This window comes from Natator depressus, chromosome 1 (assembly GCF_965152275.1).
Source record: "Natator depressus isolate rNatDep1 chromosome 1, rNatDep2.hap1, whole genome shotgun sequence".
NCBI classification, from domain to species: domain Eukaryota; kingdom Metazoa; phylum Chordata; order Testudines; family Cheloniidae; genus Natator; species Natator depressus.
This window is the reverse complement of record NC_134234.1, coordinates 100,733,879-100,753,524: the sequence shown is the minus strand read 5'-3', so window position 1 is coordinate 100,753,524 and position 19,646 is coordinate 100,733,879. Positions and strand designations below refer to the sequence as shown.

The window sequence follows — 19,646 nt, the reverse complement described above, 5'->3', positions numbered from 1 at the left end:
TGTGCCTTTAAATAAATTATCCTTCCTGCTCACCTTGTGATGTTCAGGTGAGAATCAATTAACATACCTACAGAGACCCTCAGGCTGGTACTTTGTGTGCCTATTTGCTCTTAAAGGCATGATGAGCCACTGTGTTGTAAATGCCCTCAATGACCCTATTCTGTGTTCCAGGAGAAGGTATTTACCACTCAGGGACTAAGTGATAACCAAAAAGCCTTGCCTTCTCTTTTCCTTATAGTCTTAAATATAATGGATAAACTAAGAGCATCAGATAATATCCCACCACCTCTGTAAAATATAATGGATAATTGTCACTCATCCTACATTCTCATTTTACATATGGGGAAAATGAGATAAATCAAAGCAATTAAGGAGGTAACAATATACAATATAGAAAACTAAAAAGATTGTAAATGTTTAACTCCAGTACTATGTTATATTGATATATTGTATTTCCTGCTGGCTGAAATCTTGAGTTACAAATAAGCTCAGAAAAATAATAAAATGTTTATATTACTTTTTACAGTGCCCGCTGACACATTCAGCTCTCTAGCTTGATCACACTTCTCCCCTCAAGAACAAGGACTATGTTAAGCAGAATGTCTGTGTTCTCAACCAAGTAGGACTGGTAACTTCAGAAATTTGTCTACACACAGAAGTTGCGCTGATTTAAGTAAAATCAGTTTAAAAATCAATTAAAAATTGAGGTAACCACTGAGAACATCTTTGTGGGGACCTATCAGTTTAAAATTGGTTTACACCCATATAGTATATGTCAGCAAAGCCTTGTCTATGTGCAAAAGTTGCACCAGCATAATTTATAGCTATGTAAATAAACTGATAAAACTAAACAAGGTAAGATTATACACTGTGCTGTGCATGCACTAGTTTCAGCTGCTTCACATTTGAAACCAAGGGCTTGTCTACATGGGGAAATGTACCAGCATTACTACACCGATATAATTATACTGCTATAGCTATACCGGTATAACTTCCCATGTGAACACTCTGAATTGTGATAACAGTGGCCATTTAGAAGTAACATAAGCCAACCCCAAAAGGACCACTGTTATTAGGAATGAGAGGGTCCACATGGGGAGTTATACCAGTATAGCAGCATAATTATACTGGTATATTAATGCCAGGAAGTTTCTCAGGGTATGTCTTCACTACCCGCCGGATTGGCGGGCAGCAATCGATCCAGTGGGGATCGATTTATCACGTCGAATTTAGTCGCGATAAATCGATCCTCGAGCGCTCTCCCATCAACTCCTGTACTCCAGCGCTGCGAGAGGCGCAGGCAGAGTCGACGGGGTAGCGGCAGCAGTCGACTCACCGCGGTGAAGACACCACAGTAAGTCGATATAAGTACGTTGACTTCAACGACGTTATTCACGTAGGTGAAGTTGCATAACTTAGATCGATTCCCCCACCACCACCCCGTGTAGACCAGGGCTCAGTGTAGACAAACCCTAAGTCTCCACATAGTGCTGTGATGTATTGATTAAAATGTGTTTAATTTATTAATGCCCTGATTAATTCCACATGTAGATAAGATCTAAATCAGTTTTTTAAATATGCTTTTAATTAAACTGGTGCAACTTTGTGTGTAGACAAGACCTGAGGTTAAGATTACTGGGTACATTTAGTAAAGGTATCTTATCTTTTGTTTGCAGATGACACAGTTACAAAGAGTGCAATTTCCTTGGCATTATATATATATATATAGGTTTCAGAGTAACAGCCATGTTAGTCTGTATTCGCAAAAAGAAAAGGAGTACTTGTGGCACCTTAGAGACTAACCAATTTATTTGAGCATGAGCTTTCGTGAGCTACAGCTCACTTCATTGGATGCATACTGTGGAAACTGCAGAAGACATTATATACACACAAAGACCATGAAACAATACCTCCTCCCACCCCACTCTCCTGCTAAAAACCAATTTATTTGAGCATGAGCTTTCGTGAGCTACAGCTCACTTCATCGGATGCATACTGTGGAAAAATATATAAAAAGTATATATATATATACACACACACACACACATTTGTTTTAATGCAGCCTCCGTGGAAAACTCCTTTAAAAATGTCCTTTTCAAACACTGGCTTTTGATCTTGTCAGCTGTGTATTGAGTGTACATTCTAAGGCCATGTCTATACATACAGCGCTGCTGCGGCCCAGCTGTACTGATGCAGCTGTGCTGCTGCAGCACATCTGGTTAAGATGCTCTAGGCTGAAAGGAGAGAGCTCTCTGGTTGGCATAAAAAAGCCATCTCCGTGAATGGCAGAAACTATATCGGCGAGAGAAGCTCTCCCACTGACATAGCACTATGCACATGAGCACTTAGGTCAGTGTAACTTATGTCGCTCGGAGGATGGTTTATTCACTCCCCTGTGTGATATAAGTTATGCCGACATAGGCTGTAATGTAGACATAGCCTCAGTGACTTGTTTTCTCACCCTAGCTAGGAAATTGGATTTTTCCCATTTTCTTTTGAGCTAAAATGGGTGGCTATGACTCTCCCAGACACAATTAATTAGTATGCATATGTTGGAATGTAGAAGAGGTAACACCTCTGGCTGTGTGTGACCCGGATTCCTTAAGCATCTAAAGTAGGCTGATCTTCCGTTCTCAGTGAATTAAACTAACATTACAGAAAATGTAAATGTAAAACTCCAGTTGGAAATGTATGAATATCATGACATGCAGACAGACTACTTGTTTTTATTCAGTGGGTATAGTCTGGATTTCAATTAAAAAAATATACACTTCCCTAGAATCTCCCTGGATTTTATCATTTCTTAGCAACTCACATACATTTCATGTGTTTACACATTGTTTTAAATGGTATGAAGGATTAAAGGTATCTAAACATATGATAAAATAATATGCCTATGAATGTAAAATGGACACTTTGAGTACATAGTAAGTATTCTCTCCTATTGTCCCAAAAAGAACAATTCCTTACAGATATACTGGCAAATATTTCCCTTATCTCCTTTATACGAGAGGTTGACATTTTGTGGGCATCTCTTCATGTAGTTTAGAAATATATACTTCAGCAAGACTTGCTGCCACTGCTGAGAGGAGGCTATCTCTTTTCTCTCACATCAATTATTGTTTTGGGAATCTTCCTGTCACCATTCCAGTGTTCAGTACAGTGCTGTTTTACCAGCATTTATGAATTATGAAGCAACATGTATCACTCCATAAGAAACTTCCTTTTATTAGCCCTTCTCTCAGATTTGTGATGAATCTGAGCTAGAGAATGCAAATACATTCATTACAATTTCTCTTATCTTTTTGTCTATTTCATGGTGACTAGAAAAACCTTCCCTTGAGAATACTAGTCAATCTATGTACAAGAGTTTACATATTTTCATGCTCTGCCAATTGTTCTGACTCTAGAGGAAGCTCATTGTAGGATTAAGACCAGATTTCTGCTCTGAGGCAAGGCATCCTTATTGTTGCTTGCAAAAATAAATTTGACACTTGAGCAATAATCCATTTTAGAGTGATTTTCAGTTACTTGGAAAAATAACAAAAATTCTGTCACAGTTTGTAAAACTGAGGCGAAATCCAAGAAGGTAGATATTGTGGACTAAATCCTGCCCTGGCTAGATTAGGAAGGGGGGAAACAAAGACTGACTTCATGTAGTTTTGAATTTGCAGCACTTTTGAAAATCTGTTCACTTTCTTTTACAGGTGCCTAATCTTTAAGATTTTCTTTGCATGATGTGTGTGCATAGGCGCTGACTCCGTAGGTGCTCCGGGGCTGGACCACCCAAGGGAAAAAATGGTGGGTGCTGAGCACCCACTGGCAGCCCCTCTATCAGCTCCCCCCAGTGCCTCCCACCCTCCGGCAGGCCTCGCGGATCAGTGCCTCCTCCTCTCTCCCCGTGCCTCCCGCCCACTGCAAACAGCTGTTTCGCAGTGTGCAGGAGGCTGGGAGCGAGGGGGGAGGAGCAAGGCCGCAGTGTGCTTGGGAGAGGGGGGCGGAACTGGGCACGAAGAAGCGGAGCGGGGGTGGAGCAGGGGTGGGAAGAGGCAGGGCAGGAGTGGATGGAGGCAGGATGAGGCAGGGCGGGGGTGGATGGGGGTGGGAAGAGGTGGGGTGAGGGTGGAGTGGGGGCGGGGCCTGGATCAGAGCTGGGGGTTGAGCACCCCCTGGCACTTTGGAAAGTCGGTGCCTGTGGATGTGTGTGGACTAGAAATAGTACATTTTTAAAATGAAAGTTTAGATTCTGATTTCATCATGGGACTTCAGGAGCATGGACCAAAGCACTGGCATGAAGGCTCTGATCCTGCGCCATTAAAATCAAAAGGAAGTTTTCCCATTAACTTTACTGGGAGCAGAAGAAGGTCTATATTGTCTCTGCCTCACCATTGTCCAGCCCTGTCTCCAGCAAAGTGTGTAAAGTTAAACCTGCGTGTAAGTCTTTGCAGAATCTGGGACTGACCTGGCATTTTCACAGCTTTATAATTATTTTTAATGAATTTGTTTTAAAGCCGACCAACCTTTTTGAAATCTTAATGAAAAACAACCAAAAACTTTACATATTTTTTCCATTTATTAGCCAGCTCTAATTTGTTCTGTGCTGTCTGTTTAATCTTCTCTTGAATTAGCAGCCTTTACCGTAATTGAACAAATGTTCTGTTAAATTATTTTATTATTCTTTGTTTTTATTAAAATACCAGGTTTCTACTGTGCCTCATGGAAGAAAAGCTCTGTGTATAGTTTGGTGTAAGCCTGAGTGATGGGTAAGGTCTGCATTCTTATCCTGGAAGGCACAGTCCCCTCAGAAAGGAGATTCAGGGGATTCGTGACCACTCTCCTTTTCTTTATGGCTACATGGGAGCGGGGGCTTGAAACTTTTTTCTGTTGTAAAAAGTATGGAACAGGATGAAAACTAGTGGGTTAGATTTGTCTTTAACAGACATGCAAAGATTTTTCCTGGACCACTTCTGATGGTTTGTTTAACCCACTTCCTGCCCAGGCCAGCTCCCCAGAGTTTCAGGCAGTCTCTAGCTCTGGGTTCTTCAGATGTTCTTCGCTGCCCGTCTCCATTTTCCAGCCAAGCCAAGTTTTCTAGCACCGCCCATCTCCACTCTGCAGCCAGCCCTACTCCCTGGCTGTCCTTGTGTTTCTCCAGTCCACTGGACTTCCTCAAGTGAGGTCTACCATGGGGGGAGCCTGCTCCATCCAACCATAGCAGATATACATTTGCTGAAAGTACATGTATACCTGAGCTCAATGACTCCCCTTTTCTCTCCCTTTCCCTACCCCTCCATTATCTCCTCCAGATTCCCTGGGTTCAGTGCCCCACAACTCACCCAGTTCTCAGAGTAACAGCCGTGTTAGTCTGTATTCGTAAAAAGAAAAAAGAAAAGGAGTACTTGTGGCACCTTAGAGACTAACCAGTTTATTTGAGCATGAGCTTTCGTGAGCTACAGCTCACTTCATCGGATGCATTCAGTGGAAAAAAACCCCTCCAACGCATTATTAAGGATCTACAACCTATCCTGAAGGATGACCCAACACTCTCACAAATCTTGGGAGAAAGACCAGTCCTTGCCTACAGACAGCCCCCCAACCTGAAGCGAATACTCACCAACAACCACATACCACACAACAGAACCACTAACCCAGGAACCTATCCTTGCAACAAAGCCCGTTGCCAACTGTGCCCACATATCTATTCAGGGGACACCATCACAGGGCCTAACAACATCAGCCACACTATCAGAGGCTCGTTCACCTGCACATCCACCAATGTGATATATGCCATCATGTGCCAGCAATGCCCCTCTGCCATGTACATTGGTCAAACTGGACAGTCTGTACGTAAAAGAATAAATGGACACAAATCAGATGTTAAGAATTATAACATTCATAAACCAGTCGGAGAACACTTCAATCTCTCTGGTCACGCAATCACAGACATGAGGGTCGCTATCTTAAAGCAAAAAAACTTCAAATCCAGACTCCAGCGAGAAACTGCTGAATTGGAATTCATTTGCAAATTGGATACTATTAATTTGGGCTTGAATAGAGACTGGGAGTGGCTAAGTCATTATGCAAGGTAGCCTATCTCCCCTTGTTTTTTTCCTACAAACCCCCCCCCAAGACGTTCTGGTTAAACTTGGATTATTGCTGTGCACATTGTAAGATGAGCTATTGCCAGCAGGAGAGTGAGTTTGTGTGTGTGGTTTTTGGAGGGGGGTGTGGGGGGGGTGAGAAAACCTGGATTAGTGCTGGAAATGACCCACCTTGATTATCATGCGCATTATAAAGAGAGGTTTCAAAGAGGGATGGGCTATTACCAGCAGGAGAGTGAGTTTGTATGTGTGTCTGTGGGGGGGGGGGGAAGGGTGAGAAAACCTGGATTTGTGCTGGAAATGGCCCTCCTTGATGATCACTTTAGATAAGCTGTTACCAGCAGGAGAGTGGGGTGGGAGGAAGTTTTGTTTCATGGTCTCTGTGTGTATATAATGTCTTCTGCAGTTTCCACGATATGCTATGCATCCGATGAAGTGAGCTGTAGCTCACGAAAGCTCATGCTCGAATGAACTGGTTGGTCTCTGGGGTGCCACGGGTACTCCTTTTCTTTTTTCTTTTTGCGAATGCAGACTAGCACGGCTGTTACTCTGAAACCTATCAATGGTCTGACTGCTTTCCTAAACTGGTTCACGAATGTAGAAATACTTAAATGGTCATGGATTTCAGAGTGGCAGCCGTGTTGGTCTGTATTCGCGGAAGGAAGGGGAGTACTTGTGGCACCTTGGCGACTGGCAAATTTGTTTGAGCATGAGCTTTCGTGGGCTGCAGCTCACTTCATCGGATGCCCCACTGTATTTTCCACTGAATGCATCCGATGAAGTGAGCTGTAGCTCACGAAAGCTCATGCTCAAATAAACTGGTTAGTCTCTAAGGTGCCACAAGTACTCCTTTTCTTTTTTCTTTTCACCCAGTTCTGTCAATCCCCTCCAGAATCCTGGTAGTTTCAGAAAAGTCCTTAACACTTCAGCAAGTCACTGTTGATAGCTGGAGTCCAGGAGCAGAGGACCTGCAAGGGGTCTACACCTTTGCCCCCATGAAAGTCAGAAAGTGCTATTGCCAGCCTATTTAACCTTTTCAGAGTGGAGCCTCCCTTGAAGTCTCCCATAGACCTTGGTGGAGTGAATAGGTAACAAAGCAGAGGTGGGGGTGGCTGTGGTTTTGCAGAATGGGCAAGTGGGGATCAGAGTCTTTTGATGGAGTGATTGTGGGTGGAACATTTTGGTTGGTGGCAAGAAATTGGTTGAGTGTTGCATGAGAGTGGTGTTGAAAGAGTATTGCAGGGGATGTGGAGAGAGCCCGGGGGTGTTAAAAGGCATTCGGTTGGGGAAATATTGTGGGAGGTGAGTGGGATGGAACTTGGATAGCTGGCATTTTCTGGAGACCTCTCCTACAGCCCCATGAGTCTTAGTTGGCTTATTAGTCCCTGGCAAAACTATTTAGGCTCTTTGACGAGTAACTAGACCATTTAGACTTCCTGAGGGAGTAGATCCCAGCAAGGAGCTTCTAGAGACTATGGTGGGGAGAGGTGAGATATTGTGGATAGATGGCCATGGAAGGGAGAAGGGAGTACTGAGCAATGAATGAAAGGAGTCAGGGAGAATTTGAACTGTGGTGGGGGGAAAGGGAATGGAAATAGGTGGAGTAGTTCTGGGGAGTTTGAGGGACCACTGAGTAATGTTACACAAGACAGCTTACAAAAATGCTAACTTGAGTGTGTATCTTTGCATAAAGGCTCCCACGAAAGGGATCTATTTAAAACCTATGATTTTATTATTGTTTTCTGTTGTTGTTTTTTTTAAAAACCCTCACTGTTTTCTTCCCTGTGTTTGAACAAGCAGATCAAACAACACATGTGCCAATTTGTGAATGTAAAGTGTATCATGTCCTGAAAAAACAAAAACCACTTCAGCAAAATTTTTAAAAGTGCTAATTGTGATTAAAGTTTTAAGTATAATTGTGAGGGGGAAAACTATGTGAAAGAAATGTCAGTTATACTTTAGTTATTATGAGTGTTTTGTTAGGGGGCAGAGTTAAGGTGGTTTGGTGCTGGTTTTTCATTTTCTTCAATTATCTCTCTGTGAATTGGGAATTAAGGTTGGGGTCAGAAAGCCTTCATGGAAATCATTATTTTAGGTAACAGTGTACCAATGTTCCAATCTGGTCACATCATCTCAAAAAGTTATAGCAGAAATAGAGAGGGTAAAGTGACAAAAGTTGAGGGTGATTAGAAGCCTGGGAAGACTCCTATATGAAGAAAGATTAAAAAGGTTGGAGCTGTTTATTTTAGAGAGGGGTGAATAAAAGGTAACATGATAAAGATATGCAGAATTAATGAATGGCATAGAGAATCTATTCTGGGAGCTTCTTAATCCTTTATCATAATATAAGAACAAGGGGACATTCAATGAAATTGAGAGTGCAATTTAAAACCAATAAAAGGAAATGCTTTTCCAGACAAAACACAGTTAGTCTGTGGAACTAATTGCCACAATATATAATTAAGGCAAATCGTTTAGTGGCATTTTAAAAAGGGTTAGATGTTAAAAAGAGTAACATGATTATCCAAAATTATAGTAAGAAATGAAAAGTAACCAAAGAGTTTCAGAAGTGATATAAACTCTCATGCTCTAGGGCATAAGCCAACCTCTAATTAAAAGAGGTTTGGAAGAAACTTTCCTTGTGTACAGGTTATTTGATAGTTGTGTTTCGTAGACTTTCTTTCACCTTCTCCTGAAGCAGATAGTACTGGCCACTTCAGAAGACAGGATACTGGACTAGATGGACCTCTGGTATGATAATTCTTAGGTTTCTATGTTTTTGTATCTTAGCTTGTGATTTCCATAGTTTCAAGGACAGACACCAAAGGGAAGGACTTGCTTCTAAAGGTGAACTAACATATAACTGCAAAGGCCAGGCTCCTGCAAATACATATGCCCTTTGATTAGTTCTCTTGACTTCAGTGGGACTGTTCACAGTAAGTAATGTTAAACATGCCTGTATGCCTATGCGGGAATGGGCTAAAGTACGTGCAATCATTTAAAAGTGTATTAGGCCATGTCTATACTCCAGAGTCAAGTTGATTTAAGTTATGTTGATGATCATAAACCACTGTAATTACATCACTTGTGCATGTTCCTTGTGTTGGCAGAGTGCGTACACAGTTGGTGCTCTGGCACTCACAGATAGAGCAGTGCACCATGGGTAGCTATCCCATTGTGCAGATCATCACCTTCCTCTGCTAGGAGTTCTGGGAATGGATCGTAGTGCATCATGGGGGAGGAATCACCCCCACATAATGCAGTTTTCTCTGCCCCATAATTCCAAGGGCTTCCAACTACATTTCATGCCATTTTTAAACTGCTCCTGTAAACTTTGTGCCCCCCATCTCTGCCTGAAAGCATGGATCCTGCACTGCTCACTAGTCCTGTGATAAGTGTTAGGAACACAACACGGCTGATCCTGCAGTATTTCATGAGCTGTAAACCTGAACAGGAATCCGTGCTGCCTGTCCTGCTGTGTGGCATGGAAAGAAACAATTCAAGACTGATATTGGCATTCATGGAGCAGCTACACATGGTGGACCGTCGCTACTGGGCTTGGGAAACAAACACTGAGTGGTGGGATCTGATTGTGATGTAGGTCTGGGATGATGAGCAGTGGCTGCAGAACTTTCATATGTGCAAAGCCACATTTCTTGAACTCTGTGTGGAGCTTGCCCCCACCCTGTAGCACGACACCAAAATGAGAGCTGCCGTAACAGTGGATGTGTGGTGATCGCTGTGTGGAAGCTGGCAACTCCAGATTGCTACTGGTCAGTTGCGAATCAGTTTGGAGTTGGAAAGTCCACCATGGGGGTTGTGGTGATGCAAGTGTGCAGGGCCATTAATCACCTACTACTACGAAGGACTGTGACTGTGGGCAATGTGCAGGACATAGTGGATGGCTTTGCAGCAATGGGATTCCCTAACAGCAGTGGGGCAATAGATGGCACGCATATTCCAATTTTGGCCCCAGACCATCTTATGATGGAGTACATCAATAGAAAGGGCTACTTCTCTATGGCACTAGTGGATCACTGGGGTCATTTCATTTACATCAGCGTGGGGAGGTCAGGGAAGGTGCATGACTCACGGCTGCTACTCTGAAACCACACATCTTCAGGAACACTGGCCTGTATAGAAAGCTGCATGCAGGGACTTTCTTTCGAGACCAAAAGATTCCAATAGGAGATGTGGAAATACACATGGTGATGATGGGAGACCCAGCCTCCCGCTTACTCCCATGGCTCATGAAGCCATACACTAGAAACCTTGACAGCAGCAAAGAGCACTTCAACAACAGACTCAGCAGGTGCAGTATGACCATAGAATGTGTTTGGCAGATTAAAGGGTCACTGGTCCTGCCTTTTTCAGAGGTTCGACCTCAATGAGGAAAATATTCCCATGGTCATAACAGCCTGCTGTGCTCTGCATAACATTTGTGAAGCCAAGGGGGAAACATTTCCTCAGGGGTGGAGCACTGAAGTGGATTACCTGGCAGCTGATTTTGAGCAGCCAGACACCAGCACTATTAGATGGGCTCATTGGGGGCTATTTGAATCAGGGAGAGTTTGAAGCAGCATTTCAACAATGAGCCTCAGTAATGTGTCTGTAATGAAATGAGCCAGACATTGTTTACTTACCACATTGAATGACCCTTGTAATGATTTCTGCCTGAGCATTAATTGTAGTCTGCAAATGTGCCGATTGCCACCATGTATAAATTTCTGTTGCAACCATCCTTTGTAGGTCACAAATAAAGAATCACGGTCTTTGCAAGCCAAAATTTCTATTAAACAGCAGTACAGACATTAACATTTCTTACAAGGGGCATGACAGTGAGCAGCACTCTCTGAAGTGAGGATCTCACAGATGTGTGTAAGTCTAGCTGTTGTTATGGAAAATGTCCCAAGGGGTGGAGTGCAAGGGGTACTGCAATGGGCCAGGAACGTGAGAGGAATGTGTGGGAGGAGCTTGGAGAGGGCAAGGAAGACAGTTCTGTATGGCCTGGTGGGGGAGTCAAGCCTGCATGTGTTCTGCCTGTAGTGCAATCAGGGACCTCAGCATCTCTCTTTGGTCCTCCATGAGCTTTATTATCCGTTCCTGACCCTGTCTCTTCTCCTGGCTATCCATTTCTAGTTTTTTGTTTATTGTCTCTCTCCACACTCTGTGCTCGCTATCACTCTCATCTGATGATTGCAGTACTTCGCAAAACATGTTGTCCTTACTCCTCCTCGTTCGCCTCCTTATCTAACGGAGGTGTTGTGCCGGTGTGTAGGAGCTGGCCCTCAAGGGCACATCTGCATAAACAAAAGAAACAATACACAGAATCAGTATTTTGTGTGCACTCACAGCCTTGAATCATAAAAGTTACATACACCTCTTTCCCACTTTCCCTTGGCAAGCACAGTGAGAACACTCAACATGGAGTTTTCAGCCTGGGGATGCAAGACGGGACAAAGGGTCTGCGTGGTTTCTGAGGGGTATCCATACAGGTGCCTATGAATACTGTTCTGAACACTGGCACCATTTTCCACAGGCGAAGGTGATCAAAGCTGAAATCACACTACTGAGGGTAACCGAAGATGCAAGGGTGCATCTCCTGCATGCATGCGGCTTCCGACCGGGTCTGTATGCTGCTCGCTGTGTGCTGCTTTGGTTCCTTCAGAAGTAATTGCTGATTGGCATGGCAAAGTTTTCTACAATGGGGGAAGAAACAAAGCAGCTCTGCCAAGAAATTTTAAGCAGAGGATTGCAAAGTTTCTGCAGGAAAATTTCCTAGAGATCTCTTTGGAGGATTCCTGGGAAATCTCAGTGTGATTAACAAACTTTTCCGCAGGGCCCCCACTGCATAGCTACACAGGGGAATGTGAAGCAGATGCAAACAGTACCTAGTGTTGTTAATTTTGATCCCTTCTCCCATGTGCACCATGTAACAAAATAAAGGACACCTCAACCTCATGTAACTGCACTATCAAAGCAAAATGAGTGCTAACCAGAGCTCCCCTCTCCTGCTTCAGGCATGCCAGAGCTGGACTGCTGGGATTTGCTAGACCCCTCTGGAGCCAAAAAGAGGTCCTGGCTTGCCACACCACTGACGAGCCTGTCGCCTGTCCCACATCCTCCTTCAATTTGACCTCCTTGTCCACCACTTCATCCTCAGGGTTGACTCTGCTGGCTGCTGCCTCCTGTCCCTCCGAAGTATCCACAGGACTCTTGGCAGTGGAGGTGGGGTGACCGCTGAGGATGGCATGCAGCTCCTTGTAGAAGCGGCGTGTTTTTGGCACCGCATCAGAGCAATGGTTGGCCGCCCTTGCCTTCTGGTACGCCTGCCTCAGCTCCTCGATCTTAGCCCAGCACTGCTGCGTGTCCCTTTCGTGCCCCTTCTCATTCATGCCATGAGCAATTTGCTCATAGGTGTCAAAGTTCCTATGGCTGGATCAGAGTTGTGACTGCACAGCCTCCTCTCCCCACAAACCCAGCAGACCAGCAACTCCAGTGTTCTCTAGGCAGGAGCGCGTTTGTTGTGGAAAGTCAGCATGGTCAGCTGGGAAGATGCGATGTGAGCTGTCCATGCTGAGCAAACAGGAAGTGGAATTTCAAAAATCCCCGGGGCTTTAAAGGGGGAGAGGTGCATGCCTGTGTACCTGGCTGCGAGGCAGTGGAGTAGAAACTGCTTAACAGAGTGGTCATGATGGGCACTGTGGGACACCTCCTGGAGGCCAGTTAGGGTGCCACAAGCAAGTGCAGTGTCTATGCTGAAACGGCGTGTCTCTAGCTTTGTTGCAAAAAGCTCTATGCCGTTCATCAAGGTTGTTTTATGATGTTAGCATAGCATGAGAGTTAAATTGGCTGGAGGAGTATTGTTGTGTGGACACATCCACTGTTTTGTCAACCAAACCTGACTTTTGTTGACAAAACTGTGTAGGCTTTAGAAAACAGCTTGGAGAAGTAGCATAACCAGATTAGTTGCAGACCTTTGCCACCTCAATATGTGTTCAAAAGCTTCTATGTCTTATTTCACAGACTCACTTGTCAATTTAAATGTGTATACCTAAACTCTCAAGTAATTGCTTACAATAGACCCATTCCCATTGACTTCACTTAGGTAAAACTATTACCTAACTTCAGTTCCTGAATGAGGACTGCAGGGTCAGTCTCACAATGAAGAACATTTTACAAAATAAGGAACAAATGAACTACTTCTTGACTTTATTTTCAGTAATGTACTTTACAACTACCCACTCTAATATCCCTGGCTTTAGGTCTGCGTTAAATTTCAGAAATATATCTGGGATGTACATGGGCTGCATTCAAAGCCCATTGCAGTCAATGTCTATTAATGTCAGTGGACTCTGGATCAGGCCCTATTACAGTAACAAATATAGAAAATGTAAATGAAGCTGTGAGGAAATGAAAAAAGCCACACTCAACATTCTGTAAGTGGTCTATGTAAAATAAAATGTTTGTGCTATTTTACATGTTCTTTGCTATAGTAATAGTAAAGGAGTGATAAAGAATCTGGGCACCCAACTCTTATAGAATTTCAGCCCACCCTAAAGACCTTTTAGAATACATGTTTTTCATCCTTGAGAATTTTATCTTTAATGAAGTTTATGAATCTTGTACACTAATGTGTGATGGATGAACCTGTTGTAGAATTGTTTGTTTCTTTGGGCATGTTCATGCTGCGTTGTAAACCTGGGTCCGTGGAACCTGGGCTTGTGGGCTTCCCTTGAGCATCCACAGTGAATTGTAAACCTGGATTTACAGTTGCTGGACCCAGGTCTCAGAGCTGTGCTAATGCGTACATACTGCACAACGCAGACTTTGTGACTTAGGTTTTCAACTTGAGCTGCATCCACACTGCAAAAAGGCTGGGCTTGGATCTGCATCACAGTGGGACTTGGGTTCTGACTCAACCCCCTACAAAAGTCCTAGAACCTGGGCCCCAAGTGCTTTCTGACCTGAGTCAGGCTGATTTGTGTATGGATGGAAGGGCGGGGGGTTGGGGAGCTTGGTCTTACACCTGAGTCAGAGCCCAGGCTTAATGTGTGGTGTAGACATGCTCTTCTTTTAAATTTTGTCAAATTCTTTTTTGGACTTTATTTTAAGCTAGGTGTTTTTTTAATGTGTAAATTGAATTTACAAACTATCAATGAGAGAAGGGGGGGAGGGAGAAAGAGAGTGTGAAATCAACATTACCTGTCACTCAACAGGTCCTGATACAAAGCCCACTGAAGACTTGAAGACTGTTGTGACTTGGATGGCCTTTGGATCAGGCCCTCTTGACTAATGTGTATTGTTTTCATGTGCTTCCTCCCCTTCTCTCATTGATAGCAATTATGAATTATATTAATTTTGAAAAAATATAAATATATAAAACTAATTAAAATGTCAGACATTTCTTTTAACAACATTTCCTTTACTGTGTAAACAGTAATGTGTAGCAGGGTTTGGTGTTCATACTGCACATCCGAACATCTTGGACCAAACTCATCCATGAGGTAAATCCATTAAAGTCAGTGGAGTTCAACAAGTATGAATTTGGCTCCTTGATTGTATTGTGGGTGTCTTCAACGTAGATGGAATGTGAATAATGTGTAGTTATACATGCTGAAGTGTCTGCACTTATTAAATTTGATTCTAATCCACTGATTTTTGTGTTGGTGAATTTAGGTTTTTAAATTGTCATTTTCACTTTCTGTGTTACCCTGGAAATGTCTGAATGAAGAAAATAATTTCTTTCTTATCTCTGATACTTTCATTCTTCTGTCATAGTACACAAACAAAATATAGAATTAAAATGCTCAGCAGCATAAATCATCATCTTCTGATAAGTAACAGTAACTCATAAGGAGACTGATTTCCAGGTGAGCAGTCATGAATGCCTGCAACACAAGTAATTTCAAATGTATTTAAACCTTATTGCACAACCAGATTTTTATTTTTATTCTCACCACAGGGTGCACATAAGCTGTCTGCAAAGGGATTGCTAATCTTCAGCTTCGTATGTTCGTACAGGTATATTCATATGAAATATTACTTTTTTAATGTTGATAAACCTTTTGGGGGGTATACATAAAACCCTGCAGAGTACAAGCATTGGGCCAGATTCTCTTAAGCGTGTTTTGGACATGTGTAAATTATATCTACCTGCTCCAGCTTGGTTCCTAAAGGGGATAGGCCCTAGGGATCCAAATTCAGTTGGATTACTACTGCTTACTCCCCCCCCTCCCCCAGGGTTTTTATCAGGAAAGGGCTGATACAATTGCAGTGGGCAGCTATATAGAAACCCATTGGAAGAGGTGGTTGAAGCCCATAGCAGAGACACTGTTTGAGGGCAAATTGTCTGCCTCTGGGGTGAGACTGGCACATGACAATGGAACCCTGAGTTAAATCTGACCCACTGAGTTTGGTCATATCCATCAGAATTAGGAGATGACAGGGAGATCATATGTCATTACAAAGGTATCTTCTCCGAGATGTGCAATAAGTTCTTACTATGGACCAGATTCTGACACATTTACTCACACCGAGTAATAACACCTTACTCCAGGAGTAGTTCCTTTCTACTTGAGGGGTATGGAATTACTCAATGCAAGTGACATTGGTAGAATCTGGCTATAAAAGTTAAAATGTTAATTTCTTTTTTAAAAAGCAATATTAATTGCATAATGTATTTGTTTACATTGTGAGTGAGGCATAAGCTAAATCTGAGGACCATATTGCAAATCTAGAAGAAATTGTCTTTGCAATGATATATAAAATGACCTTCAACTCCTAATAGTCTAGGAGAATTTCTATTCATATCTAGATTCCGAATCCTGAAGTAATTATTATTGTGGATTTATAAATAGTTTACAACTTCAGATTCTAGTTTATTTAATAAGACAAGAAACCATTCAGTGTACATTTTGTTGGCAAGCAAACCGAATAAAAAAAAAGACTAGATCTCATGAAACCAAACCATCTGCTATTATCAATCTGTAATCTGTGTTTCTCCCTTTGGAAACACTGGTTACTAGCACTCTTTTGTACAGCTAACTTTTCCTCAGATGCCTTTATTGAATTGATCTATAGAAGTAATAACTGTGTATTCTCTGTGCGCTTTTACAAAGACCTGGACTGCTGCCTGTAATCCCTTCTAGTCTAATGTCAATATGAAAGGATACCAACATCTGGTGAAAAGATTGTAGCTGTTAAAGCTTGTACATTGTAATTAAAAAAAATGGCTTTAGGCTTTAGGTAACCTCAAGCTAGAGTACAAAGGCAATATGGAATCTACATCATCAAACAAGAAACCCATGATATAAAAATGTTTTGTTAATATGTGGAGAGAAAAAATGTTAATTAGCATATGTTTGTTACTTTACCCAATAGCAGTTTCCTCACTTAAAGGGGACACTTTAGAATTAGGTTAATCTTCGAAATAATTCATATGGTTAACTGTATGACATTGTTTTATTACATAGCCAGATGCATCTAGCCCAAAATGAATTTGTTTTGAGACACTATTTATAGGCACTTTAAGTCTATTATATAGGAAGCTTTTTACCTAGATTTTAAACAATGAGTGGGAATTTACAACACTCATAACAAAACACATAATTTACAGATTTTGATTTTTTTTTTTTTTTTTACATTTGAGAACTGTTCCTAGAAAACCAGTAGGTTGGGAGTTAGAAATGAATAGATGGGAAAACAGGAAATATTGAAAATCTAGCACTGCCCACCTTCTTGGTGTGTTTAGATAACCAGACTTTTCTTAATCAGAAAGAAAATAGGGTTTTTTTAATACAGCAAAAATTAAAGTTTTCTCCTAAACACAATGTAATTAGTAGACCTTAAGACGACCAATGTGTCTATACTTCCAAAATCCATCTGTTAGCAAACCCTTCACTCTTGACTAGAATTGCACGCATTTTATCACAGGTTAAGACAGCAGAGGGCTCCCTTGAGTTTTCTTTGGTGTACCTAAAGCTGTAAACAACTACCCTGCATTTCTGAGATGCAAGCAAAGAGCTTTTTATGTCTGATCTCTGGAGTAGGAAACACACTTTCCCTTTTCCCACCCCACAGCAAAACATCTCAGATTTAGAGTGACAAATTTAATTTATCTTCACAAGTTTTGGTGACGAGAAAGAGAGTCGATAAAATGAGCTGTAATTGTCGATTATGTAGTGTTTTAGAAAGGTCCTTCCAGTGAAGGGAATATGGATCCTATGCACTCAGAATTGCAGTTGTTAAGGCAATAGGGCTGGCTAAATCACGAGGCAACGCGGTGGCAATTAAAGGTAGATGGTAGTGGGGGGTCGGGGGTCCTTGCTTTTTTCCGTCGTCTAGAGCATCTGTTTTCCCTACTTACATAAACAACCACGATCCTTTTCTTGAGGGAGGCTTTTTTTTTTTTTTTTTTGGTCCTGGCACTTCCAACAGCAAGGGAAACGCCCCACTTTTCAAATGCTGAAGTTTAGCACTTAGTCTGATTTCATTGTCCTGTCGCAGGATGGCGTGGTTCCATTGTAAGAAGACAATGTGGACTAACCCCCCTCCCCCAGACTTTAAAGAGTCTGAGGAAAGGAAGTAGTCTTGCAACGTCGGTTATACAGCGTGAAAACAGAAAGTTGAAGGCAAAATTACCACAATAAAATCAAATTAAAAACTCCTCTGATTGCATTAGTTAGGGTAATTGTAGCTATTGTATGGAAATTGTTGCACTGTTGAAACCGCCAGACAGAGAATCCAATCTGAATGCTTTAGCTGAATCTGTTTAGAGCCACTGTGAAATAAAATAGAATTAAAACGTATTATCCAGATCTAATTGAGCGTGTACTCCTCCGCCTTGCTCTAGCTTTAACATAAAATGTGTGTAAGGGAGATGCTTCCATAAGCTTTTGCCCTCGATGTGAAAATAGTCCTTTGTAGATTAAAGGATTTAGGGAAATAATGGTCGAAACTGGAGCAACTGAACGATCTGCTCAAATAACTAAGCATGTTAGGCTTTGTATTGCGAAGCGGTATATTTTGCAAGGGAGTGTTTAAGCTTCAAAACGTGGTATTGGAAAGAGCTGTCTTTTGAGTTGAATAGCAATTGAAGGGGAAATAGAGCGATTTGAAAGGAGGACTAGCAAAATAACAAGTTTTTAAGTATGTACAGTGGAGATATACACACAAGGAGACCTGAGCATAAAATATATTTAACTATGTACACGGTACAGTACCTCTGAGATTTGACCACTACAGGAGTTAGATGGACCAACAACAAGTTAATAGACCCGACAGGGATGTCCAAAATCCATGCTTACAGAAAAGAGGATAATAATGACTGTGAAACCCATTGTGTCGTCTTATTTGTTTAGTTACTTCAGATTATAAACTCCTTGGGGAAAACTTCTTGGATCTTCTGTACCTGGTACATATTGTCAGTACCCAACAGAGAACACATCCAGTTTATACAAATAATAATAATTGCCCGTTAGGAGGGTGATCAATACATCCACCGGCCGCCCACATACAAGTGTTTGTGGGCGCAGCACAAAAAGCATTCAGTGGTTATAAAGCCCAGTAGACTAGCTGGTTTATCTTCTCGGTTAAAAGTATGTTGGTTGTATTATTTCTCTCTGAGACAAAGAGCGTGTGTTGGTTTTAGTTGGAAGGTTCCCTAAGATACGTAGGCATGTTTCCGTCTAACCAGCTCTAAATCATTCACCCGCCGAGTGGTTTTTTTGCGACGGGAATCGGCTTGCCTAGCAACCTCTTCCAGGCCGTGCCTGATGGGCAGTCTGGAATATTTGGGCTTTCACTTCCGAACTCCAACTAGCGAGAGAAAAAGGAAAACATGATGGGTCCCACTCGGGTGTGGCTTGGGAGCCCTCGATCTGTGTGCACCTACCGGAGCAGAAAGCTCCTCTCTCTTTCCACTGCTCCCTACGGGGCTGGGGATTCACGGTTCACCTAAAGCAGCCCTGCGTCCAGTATAGAGGGGGGCGAGGGTGAGCGTTTACATTGGACGCTCGCTGACTTCTCCTTCCTTCCCTTTCCTCCTACACCCCCAACTTTCCCGGCTTTGGCCCAGGCTGCTGGAGGCACAAGGGGAAGTTGGGTTTGGTACTCTGTGTGTGTGTGTATGTCTAGCCGCTATTTGCTGTCACCCTGCTCGCTAGCTTCCCTCCGGATTATCGCGTTCACACTGTGTCTGTGCTGCCGCTGCAGCCGGCAGAGAGGCGAAGGGGTCTTTTTATACCACGTTCTTTCGCCTCCCCTTTCGCGGGCTCCCCCTCCCTCCTAGTGTCACCATTGAAAAATGACGCGCCTGCCTCCGGAAGGGAAGAGAGATCCCTGCAACTTTGAGCTGGCTGGACGAAGCGGAGGAGCCGCCGCTCCCCGCGCCGGCCGGCTTGGGACTGGGCGTGGGGGAAAGGGGCTGGCGCGCGCGCGAGAGAGACACAGATCCAGCCACCCCTGGGGCTTTGGTTGCGCCGGGGATTAGGCCGGCTGGGCAGCGCCTCGCCCTCCGAGCAGAGCGGCGAGTTTGTGGAGAGC

The 19,646-nt window shown here is 42.9% G+C and overlaps 1 protein-coding gene across 3 annotated transcripts in view; it reads left to right on the top strand.

Annotated features, from left to right (window-relative positions):
* FGF14 (fibroblast growth factor 14) overlaps nucleotides 1–19,646 on the top strand; it is a 637,878-nt gene that overhangs the window by 410,470 nt on the left and 207,762 nt on the right. The window lies entirely within an intron of this gene.